The following is a 21,149-nucleotide window of genomic DNA, read 5'->3' on the forward strand; positions in this document are numbered from 1 at the left end:
CATATCAATATATAAAGAGAAAATCCATAAAATGTGGCGGCAGCAGTATTCTCCGATCGGGGTGTATTTATCTCCCGCGTCTGTCCACTGACTCATTGTGGCTATCTCCTAATATGATCCCCTGATGAACCCCAAATTAGGAGGGGGAGAAACGTGTTGGGACAATTTACAGATAAGTCCTCTGGTTACTGCTGACTAAAATGCTTTTTTGGCAACTTTTTTTGTAATTCGCACACTGGATAATGCTCTGTCCCAACATTTGGACGTGTCCTGTGTAGATCAGTCCTGATTATAGATTAGCCAGGGGGATTTTGAGGTTGTCTATATATACCGTCTGTCCTAGACTATTATCTTCATGCTCAATGTCATTATATAGGTGACTTGTTACTACTTTGGACATATTTATGTTCCTATGTTTACCGTTAATTGAGCACACGTGCTTTTATAATATTGTTCTTGTTGCCCGTAATTGCCAGCACTAATGTACTTTATGTATCTATAATAGGCTTCTGAATGATGGTTTATATATCATACTGAATTGTGTATAGATTGGTGCATTTGATATCCTATCTGTACTAGTGGAACTACATTATATCAGCTTCCCTGTTTCCATATAATTGATACATTGAATATTGCCTTTTTTTCATTCAGCATGTTAGCAGCGACATGACTGTCTGCCTTTCATCATTATCTGTATATGTGTATGTCTGTCTAGGGGTGGATAGCGTCACGGAGGGAGTGCCGATGTGGAGGGGGGCGCCAAACCGATTAGCTAGGGTGTCAACCTCCACTGGCATGCGGGATCTCAGCCCATTTGGGATCTCTAGGGCAAGCCTGCATGTCAATTATCCTACGTTTATCCCACTACCCATATATTGTACATTTTATGCATTTTGTCTTCATATATTGATATGGGTGCTTTTAAATGTAGCTATTAAAGATTATATTTTAAGGGGTTTTCTTTGTTTTGCTTTGGTATTTGGTTAACTAATATACCCCATCTGTTCACCTTGCCTTTGGCATATGTTTTTTTTTCTTTACAAATCTCATCACACTATTGTGTCTTCTCTACATTCTTCATTTCTAGAGAACGTTTCCATTGATATTTTATCTTTTGTCATTGTGTTTTTATGGCGAGAACGTGTTATAATAACCATTTTATCATTTTCATCTCTATCTTCTGTTTTCCAGTTATGTGGCACCCCATATTACATCGCCCCAGAGGTCATCCTGAAAGAAGGCTATGGAAGACCTGTTGACTGGTGGGCAATGGGGATAATCCTACATAAATTTCTCACGGGATCTGTACCATTTGATGGAGATTCTGTAGCTGAGCTTTATGACAGGATTGTCATTGGTAAGTGGAATGATCCGACCATTGCTTTGATCAGTTACATTGGTTTAGGTGTTTACTTTGCTTTACCTTACAGTCCAGTAAAGAGATTTTATTTTCTGTATAACAGGTGACATAATTTGGGATTGTAATTCCGCTCCTACTCCCAATGCACAGAACCTGATTACTGAGCTGCTCAGAACAAATCCTGCAGATAGACTTGGGACAGGTAAGAGATATAATACTATTCATATTAGTATTAATATTCACCTATCACACTTATCACTCATGTCCTTGAGGATCAACACTTCTCTATCAGATTGTCCATTTCTAGTTCTCCACACTATGACTTTCAGTCTTCTTCCTTCATGTTGACTCAGTTATGTCATTAATTCAGATTAAGTTAAACTGTTCAGATGTGAAGCAATCTCTGACAATGTCCACATCACTTTTGTTTTGTTCTTTTTCCAGGAGGATCACTTGAGATCAAGAGTCATCCATTCCTGAGTGACTTAGATTTTAACAACCTTCTAAGTCAGAAGCCAGAGTACATTCCTCAGCTTGCCTCAGATGTGGACAACAGCTTATTTATCGGTAAGTAGAAGAAGACATCATCTAGACTAAGCGGCTGTTTGTCTTGTCTTCCATAAAATGTAATAATCAGTACCCACTAATATTGTGATAAATGACGCCTGTTTTATACTAACAACCTCTAATAATACTTCATTACTTTTGTAGATCACTCTGAAATAGACCATTCGGTCTCAGAGGATGAGGAGGGTACAAGTGTGAACAATGAGAACCTTGACTTCCAAAATTTTACATCTTCTTCTGAAAGGCTTTCTAAAGTAAGTACCGTATGTGCGCAATAAATCCAAAATATGTGAAACAAAAAAGACCTCTAAAAGTAAAAAAAAAGTATTTCATATCTTGTTTTTGTCCATGTTTAGCTCTGTACCATCACTACCAGAAAGATGAATGATGAGGACCAGAAGTCTCCTCCAGAGTGTACGCCAGCAACCAATACAAATATCTCAGAAATGTGAGTAGATTATGGGGTCATTACTGGGAGTTCCAGGCTGATATATATGCACAACACATAATATAGGACATAAATACCATAATATCAAATTCAGCCTCAATGATTAGCGGTCATTGTGCTTTTGGCTTCAGAAACCGTTGGTGATAATAGCCCATAATTGCAGCCATTCACACGTATTAGAGCTGCCCATACTGTAGGAGAGATGTAGTATGACATGCCAGCCATTATTGCTAGTTGTTTTTCGCTCTGATCCATAGAAGGTAGATTGGAGCATAAAACCTTCCTCACTATGACTGTCATATGTCCTATTAGGCCCTCTAGTCGGTGTTCTTCTAGTGAGACCACCCCTTTTATTCTGCATTTACTTGTGATTTACATGTTTTTCTTAAATCATAGAATGGGAGAGTTGGAAGTTACCTCCTGGGTCTTCTGGTCAGACCCCCTGATTCTTCCTGACAGGCAGAAAGAATCGCTTTCTGAATCTGATAGCGACAATGCTATAAACAGCTTGCCCTCCTCGTCCCCATCATCAGGTATGTATGTACAGCATCAAAAGGTGAATGTTGACTTCAAGGCTCAAATATTTGTTTTTTCTGTATTAGGTCTCCTATGTTGTCCAGGTTTCATGGATCCCAATTATGTTTTCCATGGGCCCATACTGTATTTCTATTTCCTTAATTTTATCCAGGAATTGTTTTCATGGATTCTGTAAAATACGTTTTAGCATCCAGGAACTCACTTCAATATAAGAAGACATTGTCTCCTATAGTAGAATATCGCTCATTAGTGATGCACCACGTGGCGGCACACAGGGCGCTTACTGCTCCATATCAGTGATACATCTAATGCCCCTCAGATTAGGTCATGAACGGTATATAGGACTTATTCTGCCCTATAATAATGTAATGCCAGATTATCAGGACTATAGGGGACAGGACTAGAACAATTCTTCTATATACAGTACACAAAGCAGATCCTATAAGAATATTTCTTTACTGAGTTTTTTTTACTTTCTGATCAGAATTTCCAACTGAAGAGGAAAGAAAATCTGAAATGAATCTGAGTATAGACCAACAAAACTCAGAAAATGGGAAAAAGGGGAAAAAGAGACGAGGTAAGTGTGAGAATCATCTCCATGTTGTGTGATGTTAGTGATGAGAATAAGTCATGGGGAGCAGATGTCATCTGTCAGTGATGGGATTGTCACATGTATGATGGCTGACAATGACCCCGGACATCTGTGTGAATAAGATTCCTCTGCTGTCCGGCCGGCCACACTGACCGCACAGTAGCATCATGTAATATGGAGTCCCATCACTTACATTGTATTTATTTCTCTTCTCTTAGGTTCCATCTTCCGCCGGATCTTATCATCCTGCCGGCGTGGACTATCCAGGGCTGCTCGCGCATTTGCATGCTGTCGCTGTTGCCCAAGTGTCATCTAAAAGACGGAAAAGCTCCGCATCTAGCGGAGTACAGCCGATCCACCATCACTGCTGGACCTGTAAAGAAGGACCTTCACCATCTACCTGTGGCCTTCTAACTGTAACATCTCTACCCGGACTTGTTTCGGTAATGCCTCTGTCACCAGGCTCCGCTGTATCCAAACTGCTCGCCTGACTTGGCTTTTTTTACTGATCACCTGGTATCTGATCCGGATTTCTTACTGACTATGATTTTGTCTACTGATTCTGTCCCTGATTTTGTTCATCCCTTATCCTTCTACCCTATCCCTAATAAAAAAAAAAAACAACTCCTATATTTATTGAGATTTTCTTATATCTATCAAACTTCACTCTGCATTCTGCTAAGCGATAAAAAATACATATTAACACTTCTGCTTTTAAAAGAATTTTAATTATATATATATATATATATATATATATATATATATATATATATATATATATATATATAGATCAGGGCTGGAATGGGATGAAAAATGAAAAAGCACGCCTGTCACACAAACCCCACCATCCCACATACCACATCACCGCCCCCCTCATCCCATTGAGGCACAATGAAAAGTTCAGCACATTTTGCTTTCTTGTTCATGCCCCTCACCACTCCATTATAGGGGATGTTTATTAAGCCACGTGTGAATGGAGCTGCAGTGCGAATGATCGACTACCGCTCCATTCACCCAGAGCTCTTCAGATCCCTGGTTCTCGGAAACAGTGGGGGTCCCGGCTGTTGGACTCCCAGCAATCAGAAAATTATTCCATATCCCAATGATAGAGGACAATTTCCAACCTTCAGATAACCCCTTTAAACAAGTTGTTCAGGATTAATTTTTATTTAACCATAGGATTGTAGACATAGAAAATAATAAACCCATCAGTACTGACCCTCCCCAAAGCCAATGCCACCTCTTCTTCAGCAGAACAGGAGAAGTGGTACTGTGCAGTGTATATATACAGAATAATACAGATACTGAGAATTACACCCAGTATAATATACAGAATAATACAGATACTGAGAATTACACCCAGTATACAGGACAAGAGAAGTGGTACTGTGCAGTGTATATATACAGAATAATACAGATACTGAGAATTACACCCAGTATACAGGACAAGAGAAGTGGTACTGTGCAGTGTATATATACAGAATAATAGAGATACTGAGAATGACACCCAGCATAATATACAGAATAATACAGATACTGAGAATTACACCCAGAATACAGGACAAGAGAAGTGGCACTGTGCAGTGTATATATACAGAATAATACAGATACTGAGAATTACACCCAGTATACAGGACAAGAGAAGTAGTACTGTGCAGAGTATATATACAGAATAATACAGATAGTGAGAATTACACCCAGTATACAGGACAAGAGAAGTGGCACTGTGCAGTGTATATATACAGAATAATACAGATACTGAGAATTACACCCAGTGTAATATACAGAATAATACAGATACTGAGAATTACACCCAGTATACAGGACAAGAGAAGTGGTACTGTGCAGCGTATATATACACAGAATAATACAGATACTGAGAATGACACCCAGTATACAGGACAAGAGAAGTGGTACTGTGCAGTGTATATATACAGAATAATACAGATACTGAGAATTACATCCACTATACAGGACAAGAGAAGTGGCACTGTGCAGTGTATATATACAGAATAATACAGATACTGAGAATTACACCCAGTGTAATATACAGAATAATACAGATACTGAGAATTACACCCAGTATACAGGACAAGAGAAGTGGTACTGTGCAGCGTATATATACACAGAATAATACAGATACTGAGAATGACACCCAGTATACAGGACAAGAGAAGTGGTACTGTGCAGTGTATATATACAGAATAATACAGATACTGAGAATTACATCCACTATACAGGACAAGAGAAGTGGTACTGTGCAGTGTATATATACAGAATAATACAGATACTGAGAATTACATCCACTATACAGGACAAGAGAAGTGGTACTGTGCAGTGTATATATACAGAATAATACAGATACTGAGAATGACACCCAGTATAATATACAGAATAATACAGATTGTAAGGCAGCGCTAGTCATCATACTGGGGGTTACTCGCTTCGCTGCGTCAATCAATGCACACGTGCAATGTCTTTACATTTTTCTCACAATGTTGCAGTTTATTACATCATAAGCCACAGTTCACCAGGTCCAACTCCGTGGCACGCCGACACACATATCTACAACATTCATGAGACAAGTGGCACACAGGCCCACTTGCTCCAGGTTACAGCCTACGGCAAGGTAATAAATTATCAATGACCATAACACAGTCCATGTAACAAAGTGTACTACCTTTGCCGGTTTAGTTGCTGCAGTCCATTTTAATCCGCCACCACTGTGGCTTTGTGGCTTCCCAGGTAGGGGTCTCCAGCCGTCGTTCCCTCAAAGGCCACTGACATCCACACAGGATCCAGGCTCTGCCTTTCAGGACTCTTCCTCAATAATCCGCCACCACTGTGGCTTTGCGGCTTCCCAGGTAGGGGTCTCCAGCCGTCGTTCCCTCAAAGGCCACTGACATCCACACAGGATCCAGGCTCGACCTTTCAGGTACCAGGCTTCACTCCAAAGCCGCTGCCTTCCAAGGCCACTAGCATCCGCACATTATCCAGTCTTTGCCTTTCAGGCTGCCAGGCTTCACTCGGCCTCACTAGGCCTCTCACAAACAGTGTCCCACACACACGGAGCACAGGCCTCACGCCTCACACCGAACACACCTGTCTCCAATTACCGGGGTTTATATATCCTGTGCACACATACACCCATACTGACAGGACCTTGCTGATGTCACAGTCATGTGATCAGTCAGCTGTGTGTATAGGTCCTGTGTGCTGTCCCAGTCATGTGTACAGACCTTTACTGTGCATACAGGACCTGTGTGATGTCACAGTCATGTGACCAGTCAGTTAAAGGGGAAGGTACATGGTCAGGTAAAACACATCCTGGACCATTTACAGTAATGCTAGCAAGCTGCTGCATTACAAGATACTGAGAATTACACCCAGTATACAGGACAAGAGAAGTGGTACTGTGCAGTGTATATATATAGAATAATACAGATACTGAGAATGACACCCAGTATACAGGACAAGAGAAGTGGCACTGTGCAGTGTATATATACAGAATAATACAGATACTGAGAATTACACCCAGTATACAGGACAAGAGAAGTAGTACTGTGCAGAGTATATATACAGAATAATACAGATACTGAGAATGACACCCAGTATACAGGACAAGAGAAGTGGCACTGTGCAGTGTATATATACAGAATAATACAGATACTGAGAATGACACCCAGTATACAGGACAAGAGAAGTGGCACTGTGCAGTGTATATATACAGAATAATACAGATACTGAGAATTACACCCAGTATACAGGACAAGAGAAGTAGTACTGTGCAGAGTATATATACAGAATAATACAGATACTGAGAATGACACCCAGTATACAGGACAAGAGAAGTGGTACTGTGCAGTGTATATATGCAGAATAATACAGATACTGAGAATTACACCCAGCATACAGGACAAGAGAAGTAGTACTGTGCAGAGTATATATACAGAATAATACAGATACTGAGAATGACACCCAGTATACAGGACAAGAGAAGTGGCACTGTGCAGTGTATATGACGCGCCCCCTGGGACATATTCCTTTTTGAGGGGAATACCCGGCACCGGATCAGATGGGGGGTTGTAGTCTCCGAGCGGCTGTGACCCGGCCCGTGCCCAGGGCGTCAAACTCAGTGTTATGTGGCAGTCCTACAGATGTTATTAAGAGTTCTTTTGTGTCGACTACGCCACCCGTTGTGATGCGGTCACTGTGGCCGCCGCTGCAGCAGGGTCCGCTGAGGCTGATGGTGGGTGCGCAGCTTGGTGGGATAACCCCCAACGGGAGGGGTATAGCCTCAGGGGGGACAGGTGCAGAGGATGGGGGTTGTGGTGGTGCAGTGCAGACGGCAATTAAGACAGAGTCGGGTTGTGCAGTTAAGGGTGTTTACTTACTGCAGATGTTGTACTGGTCACTCCAGCTTTGAGTGACCACCCGAGCCGTGCTGCGTCCACCAGGTCCTGGATCCAGCCAACCCCCAAACAAGTCCGGAGCGTGGCCCTGAGCTCTCCTTCTGTCCCGTTCTCTGGCCGTCCCCACCAGTGATCCACCTAGGTCCAGCTCCCTCGGGCCCTCTGTTGGTACACCCTTGGCCTTGGGTTCCCTGACCCTTCATGTGGTATGCCTTCGGGGTGGATGTGGTGGGTGACCGTGGCAGACGCTGCCCACGGCCTCCGGTCTCTGGCTAGGGTGTGTTTTCTGCCCCCACCAGTTTGGGATCCGGTACCCTGTGCCGACTCTTCACCCGGGGATTTAATTTGGGTTCTTGGAGTCCTCTTTTCTGTTTCCCCCTCTGGGTCTCTCTTCTCCTCTCTCACTCTGGGTCTCTCTTCTCCTCTGCTCGCTGACTTGTTCTCTGCATCTGACCCTGATCTTAGTTGGTGCCCACCTTATATATCCCTCTATGTGTGAGCTCAGGTGACCAGCACCCAATGAGCTCCTATCACTACCCAGACTGCACCCCCTATCTGCCCCTACACTACATGGGATGTTCCAACCCCCTCCCACTCCAGCCAAGGACAGACTCGGTCGTACCTGCACATTTCTAAGTGGGAGTACCGTTGGTCTGCCCTCCGGAAATGGGATGTGTGTAGTGCATGCAGCCTACCGAGCTCAGTCCCACTCTCCATCCTTGCCCGGGAGTGGAATATCACACCTCTGGGTTGAGGTGCAATACCCCTGTAGCAGCCGAATCCTCAGGGTGCTACATATATATACAGAATAATACAGATACTGAGAATGACACCCAGTATACAGGACAGGAGAAGTAGTACTGTGCAGAGTATATATACAGAATAATACAGATACTGAGAATTACACCCAGTATACAGGACAGGAGAAGTGGTACTGTGCAGTGTATATATACAGAATAATACAGATACTGAGAATGACACCCAGTATACAGGACAGGAGAAGTGGTACTGTGCAGTGTATATATACAGAATAATACAGATACTGAGAATGACACCCAGTATACAGGACAGGAGAAGTGGTACTGTGCAGTGTATATATACAGAATAATACAGATACTGAGAATTACACCCAGTATACAGGACAGGAGAAGTGGTACTGTGCAGTGTATATATACAGAATAATACAGATACTGAGAATTACACCCAGTATACAGGACAATAGAAGTAGTATTATGCAGAGTATATATACAGAATAATACAGATACTGAGAATGACACCCAGTATAATATACAGAATAATACAGATACTGAGAATTACACCCAGTATACAGGACAAGAGAAGTGGTACTGTGCAGTGTATATATACAGAATAATACAGATACTGAGAATTACATCCACTATACAGGACAAGAGAAGTGGTACTGTGCAGTGTATATCTATATATATAATCGTCTTATCCCGTCTGTCTGTCTGTCTGTCTGTCTGTGTGTCTGTCGGTGTGTCTGTCTGTCCAGGAAATCCCGCGTCGCTCATTGGTCCGGCAGCGGCCAATCAGCGCCGGGGGATTTCTAAAAAAAGATGGCGGCCGTTAGCGGCTCATCTGCGGGACGGAGCTGAGCGGCGATGCAGCCGGGAGATGAGTGCCGCGAGGCGCTCATCTCCCGGCCGGCAACAGCAGAAGGAACCCGACCGCCGGACCCATCTGCGGGAAGGAGATGCATCCGGGAGATGAGCGGCGCGAGGCGCTCATCTCCCGGCCGGTAGCAGCGGAAGGACCGCCGGCGCCGCTGACCTCCATGCGGAAGGGAGGAACGGGGACCAGCGCTGCGGGTCGGGATACTTCTGCTGCGAGCGCCCGCGATGTCCCGGGTTCTCGCAGCGTAAGTAGCCGCACAGGCAGCGCCGCTCCCCGGTCCTCACCAAGACGATTCGATGATTGGTCGGGGTCTTCGGACCCGACCAATCACTGATCTTAGCGCAAAACTTAAACACCGCTGTGCTGATTGGTCGCCGACGCTGCCCGCGACCAATCACCGATTTGGGCGCCAAATTTAAATATCGTCCGCGACCAATCACCACAGCGGTGTTTAAATGTGGAGCCAAGATCGGTGATTGGTCGCGGCCGATATTTAAATTTGGCGCCCAAATCGGTGATTGGTCGCGACCGATATTTAAATTTGGCGCCCAAATCGGTGATTGGTCGCGGTCAGCGTCCGCGACCAATCAGCACAATAGTGTTTAACTTTGGCGCCAAGATCAGTCATTGGTCGCGGGCCAAGACAGCGACCAATCAGCGATTTGTGCGGCAATTTTAAATAGCGTCCGCGACCAATTGGATGTCAGCGCCGCTGCTTGTGCGGATACTTCCGCTACAAGAACCCGGGACATGAGCGGGCGCTCGCAGCAGAAGTATCCAGATTTGCAGCGCCGCTCCCCGGTCCTCCCTTCACACCCTAGCCACTGATGTCCCCACTGTATCCGCATGGTGTTACAAAGGTCCGGAAATTTGTGTTAAAAATCGCTGATTGGTCGCTGGCGCTGCCCGCGACCAATCACCTATTTGGGCGCCAAATTTAAATATCGGCCGCGACCAATCAGCACAGCGGTGTTTAAATGTGGAGCCAAGATCGGTGATTGGTCGTGGCCGATATTTAAATTTGGCGCCCAAATCGGTGATTGGTCGCGGGCAGTGCCAGCGACCAATCAGCGATTTTTAACACAAATGTCCGGACCTTTGTAACACCATGCGGATACTGTGGGGACATCAGCGGCTAGGGTGTGAAGGGAGGACCGGGGAGCGGCGCTGCGGGTCGGGATACTTCTTCTGCCAGCGCCCGCTCATGTCCCGGGTTATCGGAGCGGAACTATCCGCACAGGCAGCGCCGCTGACATCCATGCGGCTATGGTGTGAAGGGAGGACGGGGGAGCGGCGCTGACATCCAATTGGTCGCGGACGCTATTTAAAAGTGCCGCACAAATCGGTGATTGGTTGCGGTCTTGTCCCACGACCAATCACGGATCTTGCCGCAAAAGTTAAACACTACGGTGCTGATTGGTCGCGGATGCTGCCCGCGACCAATCACCGATTTGGGCGCCACATTCAAATATCGGCCGCGACAAATCACCGATCTTGGCTCCACACCGCTGTGCGGATTGGTCGCGGACGCTATTTAAATGTGGCGCCAAAATCGGTGATTGGTCGTGCCCAGCGTCGGCGACCAATCAGCACAGCGGTGTTTAAATATGGAGCCAAGATCGGTGATTGGTCGCGGCCGATATTTAAATTTGGCGCCCAAATCGGTGATTGGTCGCGGGCAGCGTCCGCGACCAATCAGCACAGTACTGTTTAACTTTGGCCGCAAGATCAGTGATTGGTCGCGGGCCAAGTCGGCGACCAATCACCGATTTGTGCGGCACATTTAAATAGCTGCCGCGACCAATTGGATGTCAGCGCCGCTCCCCGGTCCTCCCTTCACGCCCTAGCCGCATGGATGTCAGCGCCGCTGCCTGTGCGGATACTTCCGCTCCGAGAACCCGGGACATGAGCGGGCGCTCGGAGCAGAAGTATCCCGACCTGCAGCGCCGCTCCCCGGTCCTCCCTTCACACCCTAGCCGCTGATGTCCCCACAATATTCGCATGGTGTTACAAAGGTCTGGACATTTGTGTTAAAAATCGCTGATTGGTCGCTGTCGCTGCCCGCGACCAATCACCGATTTGGGCGCCAAATTTAAATATCGGCCGCGACCAATCACCGATCTTGGCTCCACATTTAAACACCGCTGTACTGATTGGTCGCGGACGCTATTTAAATGTGCCGCCAAAATCGGTGATTGGTCGCGCACAGCGTCGGCGACCAATCAGCACAGAGGTGTTTGAATTTGCCGCCAAGATCGGTGATTGGTCGCGGCCAGCGCCAACGACCAATCAGCGATTTTTAACACAAATGTCCGGACCTTTGTAACACCATGCGGATACTGTGGGGACATCAGCGGCTAGGGTGTGAAGGGAGGACCGGGGAGCGGCGCTGCGGGTCGGGACACTTCTGCTGCGAGCGCCCTCTCATGTCCCGGGTTCTTGCAGCGGAACTATCCGCACAGACAGCGGCGCTGACATCCATGCGGCTAGGGTGTGAAGGGAGGACCGGGGAGCGGCGCTGACATCCAATTGGTTGCGGCCGCTATTTAAATTTAAATGTGGCGCCAAAATCGGTGATTGGTCGCGCCCAGCGTCGGCGACCAATCAGCACAGCGGTGTTTAAATGTGGAGCCAAGATCGGTGATTGGTCGCGGCCGATATTTAAATTTGGCGCCCAAATCGGTGATTGGTCGCGAGCAGCGCCAGCGACCAATCAGCGATTTTTAACACAAATGTCCGGACCTTTGTAACACCATGCGGATACTGTGGGGACATCAGCGGCTAGGGTGTGAAGGGAGGACCGGGGAGCGGAGCTGCGGGTCGGGATACTTCTGCTCCGAGCGCCCGCTCATGTCCCGGGTTCTCGCAGCGGAAGTAGCCGCACAGGCAGCGGCGCTCCCCGGTCCTCACTAATACGATTCCGCTCCCCGCTCCTCCCCAATACGATTCGCTGATTGGTCGCGCTCTCCACACCCGACCAATCAGTGATCTTGGCGCTAAAGTTAAACACCGCTCTGCTGATTGGTCACGGCCGCTGCCCGCAACCAATCACCGATTTGGGCGCCACATTTAAATACTGCTGTGCTGATTGGACGCGGACGCCGGACGCGTCCAATCAGCGAGATTGGCGCCAAGTTTAAACAATGCTCTGCTGATTGGTTGCGGACTCCAGCCGCGACCAATCAACGAGATTGGCGCCAAATTTAAGCAACGCTCTGCCGATTGATCGCGGTCGCTGGCCGAGATCAATCAGCAGTATTGGCGCAAAATTTAAACACCGCTCTGCTGATTGGTCGCGGTTGTCGGCCGTGACCAGTCAGCAGTATTGGCGCCAAATTTAAACCTCACTCTGCTGATTGGTCGCAACCACCGGCCTCGACCAATCTGCGTTTTTTGTGCCAAATTTAAACAACGCTCTGCTGATTGGTCGCGGTCGCCGGCCGCGACCCATCAGCATTATTGGTGCCAAATTTAAACCCTGCTCTGCTGATTGGTCGCGGCCGCCAGCCGCGAACAATCAGCGAGATTGGCGCAAAATTTAAACACCGCTCTGCTGATTGGTCGCGGTTGTCGGCCGTGACCAATCAGCAGTATTGGCGCCAAATGTAAACCTCACTCTGCTGATTGGTCGCAACCACCGGCCGCGACCAATCAGCACTATTGTCGTCAAATTTAAACACCTCTTTGCTGATTGGTCGCGGTCGCGACTAATCAGCGATTTTGGTGCCAAATTTAAACACCGCACTGCTGATTGGTCGCGGCCGCCGAACGCGACCAATCAGCGATTTTGGCCCCAAATTTAAACACAGCTCTGCTGATTGCACCCGGTCAGCCGCATACCTATTCTAGAATACCTGATGCATTAGAATCGGGCCATCATCTAGTCTATATATATAATCGTCTTATCCCGTCTGTCTGTCTGTGTGTCTGTGTGTCTATGTGTCTGTCTGTCCAGGAAATCCCGCGTCGCTCATTGGTCCGGCAGCAGCCAATCAGCACCGCGGGATTTCTGAAAAAAGATGGCGGCCGTTAGCGGCTCATCTGCGGGACGGAGCTGAGCGGCGATGCAGCCGGGAGATGAGCGCCGCGAGGCGCTCATCTCCCGGCCGGCAACAGCAGAAGGAACCCGACCGCCGGACCCATCTGCGGGACGGAGATGCAGCCGGGAGATGAGCGGCGCGAGGCGCTCATCTCCCGGCCGGTAGCAGCGGAAGGACCGCCGGCGTCGCTGACCTCCATGCGGAAGAGAGGACCGGGCAGCGGCGCTGCAGGTCGGGATACTTCTCCTGCGAGCGCCCGCTCATGTCCCGGGTTCTCGCAGCGGAAGTAACCGCACAGGCAGCGCCGCTCCCCGGTCCTCACCAAGACGATTCGATGATTGGTCGCGGTCTTCGGACCCGACCAATCACCGATCTTGGCTCCAGATTTAAATACCGCTGTGCTGATTGGTCGCCGACGCTGCCCGCGACCAATCACCGATTTGGGCGCAACATTTAAATATCGGCCGCGACCAATCAGCACAGCGGTGTTTAAATCTGGAGCCAAGATCGGTGATTGGTCGCGGCCGATATTTAAATTTGGCGCCCAAATGGATGATTGGTCGCAGGCAGCGTCCGCGACCAATGAGCACAGTAGTGGTTAACTTTAGCCGCAAGATCAGTGATTGGTCGCGGGCCAAGACCGCGCCCAATCACCGATTTGTGCGGCACATTTAAATAGCGGCCGCGACCAATTGGATGTCAGCGCCGCTCCCCAGTCCTCCCTTCACACCCTAGCCGCATGAATGTCAGCGGCGCTGCCTGTGCGGATACTTCCGCTGCGAGAACCCGGGACATGAGAGGGCGCTCGCAGCAGAAGTATCCCTACCCGCAGCGCCGCTCCCCGGTCCTCCCTTCACACCCTAGCCGCTGATGTCCCCACAGTATCCGCATGGTGTTACAAAGATCCGGACATTTGTGTTAAAAATCGCTGATTGGTCGCCGGCGGTGCCCGCGACCAATCACCGATTTGGGCGCCAAATTTAAATATCGGCCGCGACCAATCACCGAACTTGGCTCCACATTTAAACACCGCTGTACTGATTGGTCGCGGCCGATATTTAAATTTGGCGCCCAAATCGGTGATTGGTCGCGGGCAGCGGCCGCGACCAATCAGCAGAGCGGTGTTTAACTTTAGCGCCAAGATCACTGATTGGTTGCGTGCGGAGAGCGCAACCAATCAGCGAATCATATTGGTGAGGAGCGGGGAGCGGAATCGTATTAGTGAGGACCGGGGAGCGCCGCTGCCTGTGCGGCTACTTCCGCTGTGAGAACCCGGGACATGAGCGACTGCTCGCAGCAGAAGTATCCCGACCCGCAGCGCCGCTCCCCGGTCCTCCCTTCACACCCTAACCGCTGATCTCCCCACAGTATGCGCATGGTGTTACAAAGATCCGGACATTTGTGTTAAAAATCGCTGATTGGTCGCTGGCGCTGCCCGCGACCAATCACTGATTTGGGCGCCAATTTTAAATATCGGCCGCGACCAATCAGCACAGCGGTGTTTAAATCTGGAGCCAAGATTGGTGATTGGTCGCGTCCGATATTTAAATTTGACGCCCAAATTGGTGATTGGTCGCGGGCAGCGCCAGCGACCAATCAGCGATTTTAACACAAATGCCGCGACCAATCAGCAGTATTGTCGCCAAATTTAAACACCTCTTTGCTGATTGGTCGCGGTCGCGACTAATCAGCGATTTTGGTGCCAAATTTAAACACGCTCTCCATTCCTCACTAACACGGTTCGCTGATTGGTCGCGGCCGCCGCCCGCGACCAATCAGCGATTTTGGCGCCAAATTCAAACACCGTTCTGCTGATTGGTCGCGGCCGCCATCCGCGACTAATCAGCGAGATTGGCGCCAAATTTAAACAACGCTCTGCTGATTGGTCGAGGCCGGCGACCGCGACCAATCAGCAGAGCGATGCAGAGCGGGGTTTAAATTTGGCCCCAAAGTCGCTGATTAGTCGCGTATGACGACCACGACCAATCAACAGAGCGTTGTTTAAATTTTGCGCCAAAATCGCTGATTGGTCGCGGCCGTCAGACGCGACTAATCAGCGACTTTGGGGCCAAATTTAAACCCCGCGCTGCATCGCTTTGCTGATTGGTCGCGGTCGGCGGCCGCGACCAATCAGCAGTATTGGCGCCAAATTTAAACACCGCTCTGCTGATTGGTCGCGACTAATCAGCGATTTTGGTGCCAAATTTAAACACGCTCTCCAGTCTTCACTAACACGGTTCGCAGATTGGTCGCGGCCGCCGCCCGCGACCAATCACCGATATTGCCGCCAAATTTAAACACCGCTTTGCTGATTGGTCGCGGTTGCCGAACGTGACCAATCAGCGATTTGGGCGCCAAATTTAAACGCCGCTCTGCTAATTGCGCCCCGTCGGCCGCATACCTATTCTAGAATACCCGATGCGTTCGAATCGGGCCACCATCTAGTATACAGAATAATACAGATACTGAGAATTACACCCAGTATACAGGACAAGAGAACTGGTACTGTGCAGTGTATATATACAGAATAATACAGATACTGAGAATGACACCCAGTATAATATATAGAATAATACAGATACTGAGAATTACACCCAGTATAAAATACAGAATAATACAGATACTGAGAATTACACCCAGTATACAGGACAAGAGAAGTGGTACTGTGCAGTGTATATATACAGAATAATACAAATACTGAGAATTACATCCACGATTCAGGACAGGAGAAGTGGTACTGTGCAGTGTATATATACAGAATAATACAGATACTGAGAATTACATCCACTATACAGGACAAGAGAAGTGGTACTGTGCAGTGTATATATACAGAATAATACAGATACTGAGAATGACACCCAGTATACAGGACAAGAGAAGTGGTACTGTGCAGTGTATATATACAGAATAATACAGATACTGAGAATTACATCCACTATACAGGACAGGAGAAGTGGTACTGTGCAGTGTATATATACAGAATAATACAGATACTGAGAATTACATCCACTATTCAGGACAGGAGAAGTGGTACTGTGCAGTGTATATATACAGAATAATACAGATACTGAGAATTACATCCACTATACAGGACAAGAGAAGTGGTACTGTGCAGTGTATATATACAGAATAATGCAAATACTGAGAATTACATCCACAATTCAGGACAGGAGAAGTGGTACTGTGCAGTGTTTATATACAGAATAATACAGATACTGAGAATTACATCCACTATACAGGACAAGAGAAGTGGTACTGTGCAGTGTATATATACAGAATAATACAGATACTGAGAATTACATCCACTATACAGGACAAGAGAAGTGGTACTGTGCAGTGTATATATACAGAATAATACAGATACTGAGAATGACACCCAGTATAATATACAGAATAATACAGATACTGAGAATTACACCCAGTATAATATACAGAATAATATTGACGCGCCCCTGGGCCTACTTGGTGTAGCGTTGCGCACGCGGGGACTACCTGGAGCCGGGCCTGTTGGGGGTAGTAGTCTCGTGGCGGTGACCCGGTCCGTGCCCAGGGAGTCAAACTGTGTGGCTGAGTATTAGCAGTAGATGTTGGAGGACTACGCCACCCGTTGAACGCAGCTATGGAGCTGCCGCTGCAGGGCAGACCGCTGAGGCCGGTGGAAGGATTGTGCAGCGTGGATGGTATAACCCCCAACGGGAGGGGTATGGCCTCAGGGCAGCCGACGTGGATGAAGGGGGTAGCAGGAACCACTCAGAGACGGTGCGGTGTAGTTTTGGGTCTTTACTGGTGACAAGGTAGACCCTCCCGGAGTACTGGCTAGCGATCGGGGCCTGGTCAGTCCGTGAGCTGATGGGATCTCCCCTGGCCAGGCGGAGTTGTAGGCCTCCCCAACTAATCGTACTCTTCTGGCTACCTTGCTAGAGGCTGATAAAAGTAGCCCACGTCCCTAAGTGTACCGTGTGGTGCTCACCCGTATGGCCGGTGACTCGGGGCCTTCTGGTAGCTTCCGCTCCACGTCGCGGTGCTGGTCCCTTGCGTGTGACCGTGCCTTCGGGTTTCTTGGCCAGAGGACCTGAAATCCCCTGCCAGGCGGTTTCTGCTGCTGGGTAAGGATTAATCCCCACAGCCTCGGACTCCGGGTCCGGTAAGAACTCTTCAATCAGGGCGAGCTCTACAGCTTCCAGCCCCTGATCTCTTTTAGCACAGCTCCCACAGAGCTCCTGATCTTTCTTTCCCTAAAGCTGCTCCACTACAGACCAGACTGTGTCTCTGTCTGTGTTCTCTGCTCTTTCTTTCTCTAACCCTGCCTCAGCCCTAGTTTTATATAGGGGAAGTTCTTCCCCTCCCAGGACTGGGCAGGAGGTGTGGCATGCATAGGATTCCTGACCAGGAGACCTCCCACCTGCTCACAGACGTAATATTGCTATTACTGTGGAAACCAGACCCCTGGGGTGCCACAATATAGATACTGAGAATTACATCCACTATACAGGACAGGAGAAGTGGTACTGTGCAGTGTATATATACAGAATAATACAGATACTGAGAATTACATCCACTATTCAGGACAGGAGAAGTGGTACTGTGCAGTGTATATGTATTTCACCCAAAATTGTACTAATAAAAGCATCATCTAGCCAAGGCAAAAATAAGCCATCACACAGCTCCAGTATATAGAGGAAATGTCCAGTGCGCTGTAGTATATAGAGGATGTGTCCCGTGTGGTGTAGTATATAGAGGATGTGTCCCGTGTGGTGTAGTATATAGAGGATGTGTCCCGTGTTGTGTAGTATGTTATGCACACACCTGGGCTGACTGGCATGTGCGTGATTTAGTGATTCCACTGTGCCATGAACCGGAGAGTGTCTGGAGGGGCGTAACTAAGTATCAACCCGATCCGACCAAGTTCGCACGACGGCTAACGACGCCGTGCACCAGGGAGGAACCGAGCAGTGGGACCAGGTGCTACTCCAGGCCAGATCCCGGACACGGCTGTTGACCCACACCGGGGAATACAGGAACAGGCGGGTTAGTCTTGCACACAGACAGGTGGGTATTGGCATGCACGGCTGGAGTGCAGACAGGAGGATACTGGCAGGCACGGCTGTTATGCAGACAGGAGGGTACTGACCAGTGCGGCTGGCGTGCAGACGGGGAGGTACTAGCAGGTTGAAGCACAGGCTGGATAGAGTCCAGTACAGAATGGGATACAGGAACAGAACCGCAGATGCGGTAGACAAGCAGAGCAGAGAGGTACCACCGGAGTGGTGGGAAAGGCGGAGCAGAGAGGTACCGCTGGAGCTGTGAGCAAGCAGAGCAGTTAGAAACCGCCGGAGCGGTGAGCAAGGCAGAGCAGGCAGGAACCGCCGGAGCGGTGAGCAAGGCAGAGCAGGCAGGAACCGCCGGAGCAGTGAGCAAGGCAGAGTAGGCAGGAACCGCTGGAGCGGTGAGCAAGGCAGAGCAGGCAGGAACCGCCGGAGTGGTGAGCAAGGCAGAGCAGACAGGAGCCGCCGGAGTGGTGAGCAAGGCAAAGCAGGCAGGACCCACCGGAGCGGTGAGCAAGGCAGAGCAGGCAGGAACCGCTCGAGTGGTGAGCAAGGCAGAGCAGGCAGGACCCGCCGGAGCGGTGAGCAAGGCAGAGCAGGCAGGAACCACTGGAGCGGTGAGCAAGGCAGAGCAGGCAGGAACCGCCGGAGCGGTGAGCAAGGCAGAGAAGAGGGGACAGGGCTCTGTTCACACAGAACAGACTGGAAGGGAAAGGCAGAACCAGATATACACAATATACTTGCAATGAAGTAGCGAGTGGACTCTTAACTCACAAACGGAAGTACAGCGACAACGAGTAGGAGTTAGGTGCAGGTTCAGACTCTGCAGAAAAAGGGAAGGTACGGACATAGAGAAAAACAGGTAACAGGCTTGGAGAGTGTTCAGACAGGAACTGAGTGTTCAGACAGGAACTGACACTGCAGCGAGATACAGGAGCGAGTCTGGGTATGCGGCCCCCAGAATGGCGGACAAACAGGCTAGAAGACACAGATAACAGGTCTGGGTATGCGGCCCCCAGAAGGCGGGACGAACAGGCTAGGAGCGTGTTCAGACAGGCCTGGGAATACAGCCTCCAGGAAGGCGGACAGGCAGGAAAAACAGAACAGGACCGGGCACATCAGGCAAGAAGCCCTCGGAGGATAAGAGTTGCTCAGGCACCAGCTTCAAGGTGGAGCTGGTTTAAATATCCAGTGACAGACAGAAATAGGCTGAGGACGCATTAGGGGTGTGCCCACAACAGCTACAAAAAACAGGAAGTAACCGGGCTGCTGCCCTAAGCAGTCAGAACAGAGACAAACAGACAGCATGAATAGAAGCCAGACTAGCAGACTGGACTGAAGATCAAGTTTGCAATCTTGCATAGTGAGAGATGGTGCACCATGCAAGCCCGCCACCAGGTATGTTACAGTGTATATAGAGGATCTGTCCCGTGTGGTGTAGTATATAGAGGATGTGTCCCGTGTGGTGTAGTATATAGAGGATGTGTCCCGTGTGGTGTAGTATATAGAGGATGTGTCACATGATGCGTAGTATATAGAGGATGTGTCCCTTGTGGTGTAGTATATAGAGGATCTGTCAGCTCTCCTGTGTGGTGTAGTATATAGAGGATCTGTCCTGTGCGCTGTAGTATATAGAGGATGTGTCCCGTGTGGTGTAGTGTACAGAGGATCTGTCGGCTCTCCTGTGGGGTGTAGTATATAGAGGATCTGTCCTGTGCGCTGTAGTATATAGAGGATGTGTCCCGTGTGGTGTAGTATATAGAGGATCTGTCCCGTGTGGTGTAGTATATAGAGGATGTGTCCCGTGTGGTGTAGTATATAGAGGATGTGTCCCATGTGGTGTAGTATATAGAGGATGTGTCACATGATGTGTAGTATATAGAGGATGTGTCCCTTGTGGTGTAGTATATAGAGGATCTGTCAGCTCTCCTGTGTGGTGTAGTATATAGAGGATCTGTCCTGTGCGCTGTAGTATATAGAGGATGTGTCCCTTGTGGCGTAGTATATAGAGGATGTGTCACATGATGTGTAGTATACAGAGGATCTGTCCCGTATGGTGTAGTGTATAGAGGATCTGTCGGCTCTCCTGTGTGGTGTAGTATATAGAGGATCTGTCCCGTGTGGTGTAGTGTATAGAGAATCTGTCGGCTCTCCTGTGTGGTGTAGTATATAGAGGATCTGTCCTGTGTGGTGTAGTATATAGAGGATCTGTCCCATGTGGTGTAGTATATAGAGGATCTGTGCCGTGTGGTGTAGTGTATAGAGGATCTGTCGGCTCTCCTGTGTGGTGTAGTATATAGAGGATGTGTCACTTGTGGTGTAGTATATAGAGGATGTGTCCCGTGTGGTGTAGTATATAGAGGATGTGTCCTGTGTGGTGTAGTATATAGAGGATGTGTCCCGTGTGGTGTAGTGTATAGAGTATCTGTCGGCTCTCCTGTGTGGTGTAGTATATAGAGGATCTGTTCTGTGCGCTGTAATATATAGAGGATGTGTGGCGCCCTGCTGCGCAA

General features: G+C 48.6%; 1 long non-coding RNA gene across 1 annotated transcript; it reads left to right on the forward strand.

Annotated features, from left to right (window-relative positions):
• The first annotated feature begins 1,268 nt into the window (after positions 1–1,268).
• LOC141219315 (uncharacterized) lies at positions 1,269–2,160 on the forward strand. The gene is made up of 4 exons (XR_012287862.1): positions 1,269–1,357; positions 1,464–1,562; positions 1,805–1,927; positions 2,072–2,160. It is a non-coding gene; the product is annotated as an uncharacterized lncRNA (long non-coding RNA).
• The last annotated feature ends 18,989 nt before the right edge of the window (positions 2,161–21,149 follow it).

Source organism: Phyllobates terribilis, unplaced genomic scaffold, assembly GCF_046119375.1.
Source record: "Phyllobates terribilis strain yellow unplaced genomic scaffold, ASM4611937v1 Scaffold_263__1_contigs__length_2631358, whole genome shotgun sequence".
NCBI lineage: Eukaryota > Metazoa > Chordata > Amphibia > Anura > Dendrobatidae > Phyllobates > Phyllobates terribilis.